Source organism: Portunus trituberculatus, chromosome 44 (assembly GCF_017591435.1).
Source record: "Portunus trituberculatus isolate SZX2019 chromosome 44, ASM1759143v1, whole genome shotgun sequence".
NCBI classification, from domain to species: Eukaryota; Metazoa; Arthropoda; class Malacostraca; order Decapoda; family Portunidae; genus Portunus; species Portunus trituberculatus.
Genome location: NC_059298.1, coordinates 19,461,326 through 19,471,325, shown reverse-complemented (window position 1 = coordinate 19,471,325; position 10,000 = coordinate 19,461,326).

Genomic DNA, 10,000 nt, shown 5'->3' with positions numbered 1-10,000 from the left:
TCGCTCATTAATTCGTCATCGCGGCTCAGCTCAGGTAGGTCAGTCACTAAATCAAGGTCATGGCGAGGTGCGAATCATTATTTTGACATTAGTGATCCCTTTTGGTGGAGCTTTACGGCACACCTGCGTCTCGTCCTTATTATATAGCAGTGATGTTTGAGGTGGTGGTCATGTAGGAAAGTTACGCGGCTTTGGTAGTTCGTCGAGTGATATAGACTGGTGATGGTTGTGGAAGTGGTGGTGAATGTGATGGAATAAAAGAGTTTGGTGGTGTTGTATAATAGGGGTAAAGTAGAAGAACTGAATGGTAGTAGTAGTAGTAGTAGTAGTAGTAGTAGTAGTAATAGTATTAGAAATAGTAGGTGTAGTAGTAGTAGTAGTAGTATTAGAAGTAAGGTGTTGTCATGGAGGAAGGAACAAGAAGAACAATGGTACTGGTGGTAGTATTGGTTTTATGAATGGCAGAAAAGAAAGACTAAGACTGTATGGAAAATGGAAGGGAGGGAAGAGGATGAGGGGATGATAGTGGGTGAAGGGAGGGAAGTGGAGGAAGGGATGGTAATGACGCTGGTACTTGGAATGGTATATAGAGAAAGGAATAAGTCTGATAGTAAGAGAAAGAGGGGTTGGTCAAGTAGTACTATTAATAATAGTTGTATATAGTAGTAGTAAAAGTAGTAGGTATAGAATTGGTAGAAAAAAAAAGAGGGAGATGAAATAAAGGGTGTTAGAGGAGGGGGTAGCAGTGGTAGTGGAAAGGGTAGCGATGGTGGTGGAGGGAGAAAAGCATTGAGGAGTGAGTGAAGGAGGGGAGAGGGTCGTATCGTTAGCCCGGCTGGTGATTGGGTCTCCATATATCAAGCGGGTGGTGGTTTGACAGCTTCTGATGAATATGTGATACGCTGTTTTGCTCTGGTTTTCAGTCCGTACTTTGTCTGGCTTTCCTCTTTGCTTTGTTTGATACGGCAGACTACATTCTCTTCCTTAGTTATTTTATAAGAGATGTAATAGTAAATTTTCACTAAATAAAGTCCCTGTTGCATTGTACTAGTTTACTCTCAAAGGACAAAACGCCTGTAATAATGTACTTTAGTTATATCTCGCTGTATTCCTGATAAATCGCATATATTGTCAAACTTTCTTCGGTACATCGCTACATGCATCAACTGGTGATATTCCAGTCATTCCCTGGGCGCAAGGCTCTGAGGTGATCTTTGACCTGCTCACGGTGGTGCCTCGCTTGGCTTGGCGACCTCACGGGTAGAGCTATTAATTAACCTACCTGGGAGGTCAGGTCATGCTGGTTTGTGTGTGTGTGTCTCTGTGTGTGTGTGTGTGTGTGTGTGTGTGTGTGTGTGTGTGTGTGTGTGTGTGTGTGTGTTTGAATGTGTTTGAGTGTAATTCACCTCGGTCGTCTGGTGGTCACCCAGCCAGTCTTCCCCATTACGGAGCGAGCTCAGAGCTCATAGACCGATCTTCGGGTAGGACTGAGACCACAACACACTCCACACACCGGGAAAGCGAGGCCACAACCCCTCGCGTTACATCCCGTACCTATTTACTGCTAGGTGAACAGGGGCCACACATTAAGAGGCTTGCCCATTTGCCTCACCGCTTTCCGGAATTCGAACACGGACCCTCTCGATTTTGAGTCGAGCGTCCTAACCATTACACTACGCGGTGTGTGTGTGTGTGTGTGTGTGTGTGTGTGTGTGTGTGTGTGTGTGTGTGTGTGTCTGTCTGTTTGCATTTTTGTTGGTGTTTCTGTTTATTTGTTTCTTTGTTTATTTGTTGTATGTGTGTGTGTGTGTGTGTGTGTGTGTGTGTGTGTGTGTGTGTGTGTGTGTGTGTGTGTGTGTGTGTGTGTGTGAGTGTGTGTGTGTGTGTGTGTGTGTGTGTGTGTGTGTGTGTGTGTGTGTGTGTGTGTGTGTGTGTGTGTGTGTGTGTGTGTGTGTGTGTGTGTGTGTGTGTGTGTGTGTGTGTGTGTGTGTGTGTGTGTGTATGTGAGAGTTTGAGTATGTGTGTGTGTGTGTGTGTGTGTGTGTGTGTGTGTGTGTGTGTGTGTGTGTGTGTCTGTCTGCATTTTGTTGGTGTTTCTGTTTATTTGTTTGTTTGTTTATTTGTTATGTGTGTGTGTGTGTGTGTGTGTGTGTGTGTGTGTGTGTGTGTGTGTGTGTGTGTGTGTGTGTGTGTGTGTGTGTATGTGTGTGTTTCACTGTTTGATCTGCTGCAGTCTCTGACGAGACAGCCAGACGTTACCATACGGAACGAGCTCAGCGCTCATTATTTCCGATCTTCGGATAGGCCTGAGACCAGACACATAACACACACCGGGACAACAAGGGAACAACTCCTCGATTTACATCCCGTACTTACTCACTGCTTGGTGAACAGGGGCTACACGTGAAAGGAGACACACCCAAATATCTCCACCCGGCCGAGGAATCGAACCCCGGTCCTCTGGCTTGTGAAGCCAGCGCTCTAACCATTGTGTGTGTGTGTGTGTGTGTGTGTGTGTGTGTGTGTGTGTGTGTGTGTGTGTGTGTGTGTGTGTGTGTGTGTGTGTGTGTGTGTGTGTGTGTGTGTGTGTGTGTGTGTGTGTGTGTGTGTGAGAGTGTGTGTGTGTGTGTGAGTGTGTGTGTGTGTGTGTGTGTGTGTGTGTGTGTGTGTGTGTGTGTGTGTGTGTGTGTGTGTGTGTGTATATGTCTGCATTTTTGTTGGTGTTTCTGTTTATTTGTTTGTTTTTTTATTTGTTGTGTGTGTGTGTGTGTTTGTGTGTGTGTGTGTGTGTGTGTGTGTGTGTGTGTGTGTGTGTGTGTGTGTGTGTGTGTGAATCTACAAGTGTCCGCTTTCGTATGTGTCTTTGTTTGTGTGTGTTTGCAGTAACGATTCATAAATTTTGGTGTTTCTATAATTTATGTATCAACAGTGACATGCATAACTTTCCAGATACATTATCTCTCTCTCTCTCTCTCTCTCTCTCTCTCTCTCTCTCTCTCTCTCTCTCTCTCTCTCTCTCTCTCTCTCTCTCTCTCTCTCTCTCTCTCTCTCTCTCTCTCTCTCTCTCTCTCTCTCTCTCTCTCTCTCTCTCTCTCTCTCTCTCTCTCTCTCTCTCTCTCTCTCTCTCTCTCTCTCTCTCTCTCTCTCTCTCTCTCTCTCTCTCTGCAGCAATCATTCGGCGTAAATATAAAGAATAAGCACATGCAGTGAGAAAGAAAACGCAATAAATGGGACACAGATCTCTGCAGGTGTGGTGAGGGCATCGGGACAGGTGATGGCAGGTGTGCACAGGAAACAAACATCCACTGCACCGTCACCACATACACCACAACACACTTTTCTACCCCTGTTGTTGCTGATCATTCTTTTTTCCTCATGCTTCTCCTCCTCCTCCTCCTCCTCCTCCTCCTCCTCCTCCTCCTCTTCCTCAGTTTCCTTCTCAACCTAAATCTCGTCCTCGTCTTTGTCTACCTCCTCCTTCTGCTGCTTTTCTTCCTCGTTATCGTCCTTGACCTTGAACTCCTCCTCCTCTTCTCCTCCTCCTCCTCCTCTTCCTCTTCTCTTTCTCTTCCTCTTCCTCTTCCTCCTCCTCCTCCTCCTCCTCCTCCTCCTCCTCCTCCTACTTTTTCCATCTCATTTTCTCTTCTTCCGTCTTCTCTTCATTATCATCATTCTTCTTCATTATGATTGTAAATATGCAGCTGTAAATTTTGTCATCATTGCAGTGCTTGAAAAGTTAGGTAAATAAATCTATAGTGAATTCTACAAAACGTGAGAGAGAGAGAGAGAGAGAGAGAGAGAGAGAGAGAGAGAGAGAGAGAGAGAGAGAGAGAGAGAGAGAGAGAGAGAGAGAGAGAGGGAGAGAGGGAGAGAGAGAATAATTGTTACTGTATTATTCAATCAAGTACGTTTTTTTAACGATTACAGCAACCGACTTTGAAGGGAAGCGGAAGGAGACACTCTTAGTATGCAGACCGATTTGTTCCACTTCTCCTCCCGCGGGAGATCTTACGTGCATGCACAAGTGACGGTACATACACACATTCACACTCACACACACACACACACACACACACACACACACACACACACACACACACACAGAGGAGGTAAGGGACGTGGGCGACGGCTCTGTACACCCCCACCACGTGTACTAAGCGACGCCGAGGAAGGATGTAGTGAATAAATCTGTCAAACAATAACCGCTAATCTGGACGGAAATTTACTTCCTCGAGTGACGTCGCCCGGCATCAGACACTCCGTTAATGAAGACAGATGAAGAACCTCGACACTTACAGCTCCCGGACAAACAGACACCATTTAACACTGACGATGCAAGGAGACGTGAGGCATAAGTGAAGGGACTGAGAAAGCTTGGAAAATTTATCGTAACAATAAAGGCGACGGTGGTTGTGTTGTCGAGGAAGTGTGACGCGAGAGATTGCCCTGATAACCTTTCCTAATGATAGCGTTCATAACAAAGAGGATGTATTTTGTATTAATGGCAAAAAACGGCTGCAGGGAGGGATTATGTTACGGGCGACGCTGCGATGGCAGTGATTAAAGCCTTTTCTTTTAAGTGTGTGAACTCTCTCTCTCTCTCTCTCTCTCTCTCTCTCTCTCTCTCTCTCTCTCTCTCTCTCTCTCTCTCTCTCTCTCTCTCTCTCTTAAAAAAAAATTGAATGTGTTAAGAAAGAGAACCTTGAGGAGGACGACTGCGTACTTAGTGATGATGACAAGGCTGAATATTGACAGCTGATGGCTTATATCTAATGTTAGGTAGGTATTTTACGCTTCATTTGTGCGTGATGGAGGAAGTGTAGGACTAAGATACATAGTGCAATTTATTTTTATGTTCCCGATTTCCATATACGAGTAAATGATAGCTATAGAATATACTGCACGTCTCAGTCCCAGGTGTTTGCTGTTGTCACAAAGGCCGGTATCTCTTGTCGGCGATCAAAGAGTAATGATGGGACGCAACCGTATACGTGGATGTACCTTATCAGCAACACATACAAATGCAGGTATGACAAATACACTCAATAAACCACGAATGAAAGTCTCACTCGCTGGTGTATCAGACGAGGGGCGGATCAGATAATACCCTCGTATCGTCTCGCATCTTTCCATTTTCGCATAAGTTACAGATTAACGTTGAGGGGGATCGCAGCCTTCCACTCACTTGTAATGCTGGTGATACAAAGAGCTTCCTTCCTCTCCTATCCTTGCCTACCGCAGCTATCCCTTTCTCTCCCCCTCTGTCTTTCTCTTTCCTCCCACAGCAAGAATGGGAAGAACCCACACTGTGTATGTGAACAAAGAACACCACTTATCGAGGCTATATATTTTCCAAACACCAAAGCGGAACATTCACAGGAAAAAAGTATAATACGTATGCATTACATTTCCTCGAGGGATAATGTGCCACAAAAACAGGGATGGTCCGGCAGGTGTGGCGGGAATGGGGTAGGGATGAGGGGGAGGCATGGTGATGAGGTGTATAGGGAGGGATGGGGGAGGGTGAGCAGGTGAGAGGCATGACTTAACATATGATCGTCTACCTGATGGCTTCCCCCCATCTCTCTCTCTCTCTCTCTCTCTCTCTCTCTCTCTCTCTCTCTCTCTCTCTCTCTCTCTCTCTCTCTCTCTCTCTCTCGAGAGAGAGAGAGAGAGAGATGATCCTATACATATCTTTATAAAGTTGTGAGTTACAGTAAGGTGAAGAAAAATCAATAGTACAGGAATAACTTATTAAGTTATTCCTTATCGTTTCTTGATTCCAAAAGATGAGAGGAACACAAGAATTGTTTGTTTATATGAAGGAAAAATTTGCGAATCAGAGTTGCAAATGTTGTTCTTTGTTTGACTTAAATATTTTTCGAATGTAGTAAAATTTGAATAAAATGGTTATGATAAGATAAGAGTCGATCACAATCGGCATACAAATCACGTAAAAACAATGGAAAAGAAAGATAAAGAGTATAAAAGGAAAATATATTTAAGACTCTAATAATATCATTCTTGTATATCTCTTTTTATTTGCATCTATTTGATGATCAATGTGAGGCAAAAAAAAAAAAAAAAAAACTGTTTTCTATTTGGTGACGCACAGCAGGATGGCTACATTGTGACTCGATGGGATGCCCATAAATTTGGCTGTGATAGCGAGAACCAAGCGGCTGGTGGGTATTACAGTGCGTGGAAGAGGAACTCATCATGCTTACCACCTGAACCACACACTAGGTACAGACACACTTGCATACATGAGGATAAAGAAGCTGTGTGTGTAATTCACCTCGGTCGTCTGCTGGTCACCCAACCAGTCTTCCCCATTACGGAGCGAGCTCAGAGCTTTTAGACCGATCTTTGGGTAGGACTCTGTGTGTGTGTGTGTGTGTGTGTGTGTGTGTGTGTGTGTGTGTAAAGTAAAGTAAAGTAAGTAAAGTAAAGCCATCATATACATATATATATACACATAACTAACAAAATAGAGAATTATTGGCATGATCCATCGAGCCGGGGCTCCTGACGTAATATAATTAATTTACAGAAGTTTGAGCATGGCTGGGTATGGCTAAATATTACATGTATCTTTATCTTCATACACTTAATATACATATACATATCTAAATAGGTAAACTACTTATTATGCATATACATACATACATACATCAGTACATAATCTTATGCACCCATATATACCACCCACATATACATATATATATATATATATATATATATATATATATATATATATATATATATATATATATATATATATATATATATATATATATATATATATATATGATATTGATATTAAACTTACATTTATATATTAATAGCTATATCCCTAAGAACTTTGTAGTGCAAGTAAATGTTTTTTAACTTTCTTTTTAAATTGATCTGGACTATCTGAAATAATTTTTATATATGCTAGCAAGTTATTCGCATAGTTGTGGACCATAATAGAAGATGCTGTGTTTGAAAAGATTTGTGCGATACTGTGGGCATACTATATTAACATCTTGTTGTCTAGTGCCATATATTGATTCTAATAATTTGAAAATTGGAGTTTCTTGTCTGTTTACAAGATTTTTAAAGATGAATAAAAGGAGAAAATATTTATGTATTGAATAATAATTAAGAAGCTTGTGCTCTGCGAAAGTGTTGGCAGTGGAGTAAAATTTTCCGAAGTTAAAAATGCATCTTAGAATGTGTGTGTGTGTGTGTGTGTGTGTGTGTGTGTGTGTGTGTGTGTGTGTGTGTGTGTGTGTGTGTGTGTGTGTGTGTGTGTGTATCCTCGCACCCGCCAGGAAGCCATCGACAAAACCCTCCATAATTAGAGAATATTTAAGTGTTAATAACTGGCCGTGTGTGTGTGTGTGTGTGTGTGTGTGTGTGTGTGTGTGTGTGTGTGTGTGTGTGTGTGTGTGTGTGTGTGTGTGTGTTAACAGTAGGACGTACATCATACACCTGGCCGTCAAACTCTCTGTCTAGGCATCACTCGTAGTTTCATAGCTGTTTCTTTGTACTGCCTGACGAAGGAAAGAGACAGAAATGGGGAATAGCAGAAAAAGCAGCACCAAGACTGTGCACCATTAATATGCAGCAGCAATTGTAGTAGTGGTAGTTGTGATAGTAGTAGAAAGAGGAACATGGGAAAGAACGGCAGCAAATGTTAATAGAAATACTGAATGTACTAGAGTTGAAACCTAAAAGTAAGAGGTGAGAACGACGAAAGGGGAGGAGCTGTAGAGGATAAAACGGAGAAGGAAGTTGCGATGATGTATGTACATGTGACGGTGTATGTGAAGTACCGATGCTTTCATGCGTGCTTAATGCTGTGATAATAGCAGCATAAATCCAGTAAATGAGGCAACTCATCTGCATCCTCTTCCCTCCCTTCACACACACACTGTCAAGTCATTACATCACCTGCTAGGAGTAATTACCACCATGAAGGGAAGGGAGGGCATCGCATACATATACATTCATATTCTTTCCATTCTATTTACCGAAAAAAAATATAACATGAAGGGGGCTATTTGAGAAACACATTCAGATTTATTAGCGTTTGGCTATTAGAGGATGGTGTTTCTTTAACGGTAGAAGTAAAAAAAATTCTGCTTCTCATTATTGATAGTATGTAAAAGACACGGCGACATTTACGACCTCCTGACAGCTGGGTAGCACCGTCACCAGCGCCAACGTGGCACGTGGCGCAGCACAGCGAGAAACAGGACAGTCCAATCACGACCAGCAATGAGAGCAGCTGTAACGCCTTCATTTGTATCACGACCGCCCTGTGTATTGGGTTTCAGTGATAGACGGACAGTGATTGCGTCTCACATCTTCCTGTATCTGTTATATGTTGGTTATTGATCTTTCTAGGCATAAGATATCTTGACATTAAGTTATAGATAGATTTGGATATAGATAGATAAAGATATAAAGTCCTATCGGAAGAGAGAGACATAGAAAGAAAGAGAGAGCTACGGATAAGTAGAGATAAATAGAGATGAGCAAATCGAGATGGACAAAAATAGAGATAGATGGATAGAGAAACAAAAGGAAAGACAGACTGACAGATGGTAAGAGACAGATGGACAGCTTGACATACATATTATGCATGTCACATATTCTTAATCAATGTCAATACAATGTATCCTTTCCTGTTCTTTCATTAGGTACAGTGAAGGGGCCACGTGGCTGGACAGATGCACTGGAAAAGAAAAAAAATGAAAGACCTAACAAAGAAATAACAAAGGAAAAGTTTCATAGATACGCATAAAACATAATGATTGTTGTACAGATAAACAGATGTAGACAAATGATTATTAGTAAACAGACATTCAGGTAGACAAGAAACACAAAAAAAATCTACATAGTAAGACAACGCTGACTTAGAAAGCTTGACAGATAACAGAAGAACTAGCCAAGCAGCCAACATAGTAAATAGAGAGGAGAGTGGACAGCCAATCGCCCAACCAGTCCTGTACATAGACAATTAATGACTTAATGACCAGTGCAACAGACAGGAGAGATAGGGAAGCATCCAAGGAGACAGCTAATGCAAGTATCAATCAGTCAACAAGCCAGATAGAAAGAATAGTAAGCCATCCGACTGTAGATAAGGGGCTAATCAGAAATTTAGGCATAATTGAAAATAAAAATACAAACAGGTCACTCACTGAAAGCAATTTTTTTTTTGTTAGTTTAATTCAGAATTTGAAATAAAGATGATAGAAAGAGATTGAGGAATATCTAGTATTTTTTTTATCTGTATGTTAATCTGTCTGTGTCTTCCTGTATGTTTCTTTCTTTGTTTATTTTTCTGTCTGTTTGTATGTATATCTGTTAGTATCTCTCTCTCTCTCTCTCTCTCTCTCTCTCTCTCTCTCTCTCTTTCTCTCTCCTGATCATTAATGCCTCTCTGATGGCCTGGTTGCGTCCACATTAAGCTTCACTTAGCCAGCGCGACAAAGTGAGCTTTACTGCCCCCTGGAGACGCCCTGCTCGTCCTTGCCCCGCCCCGTCCCGCCCTGCCCCTTTGCCCTCTGCCCGACCCGCCTCACCTGAACTCCATCATTACTCATTCTTTTCCCTCAGAATCCCCACGAGTCTTCTCATTATCGTCTACTCATCTCCCTCAGTGCCCTTGCCATCTCTTTTTCTTTCTCCTTCTCCTCCTCCTTTTCCTACTCCTCTTCCCCGTATCACTCTTAATGACTCCATCATCAGCATACCTTCGACTCATTTTTATTTATCACCAGTCTCTCTCTCTCTCTCTCTCTCTCTCTCTCTCTCTCTCTCTCTCTCTCTCTCTCTCTCTCTCTCTCTCTCTCTCTCTCTTGCACCTACGTACACAGATGAGCACGCCTCGGTGACGCACAAACAAAAGCCTTACATGCTCCTATTTTATGGTGTTGACATGTATTTCCGTTATGCCGGACACGTACTCATCCCTCTTCGCTGATTACAAAACACACGTCCC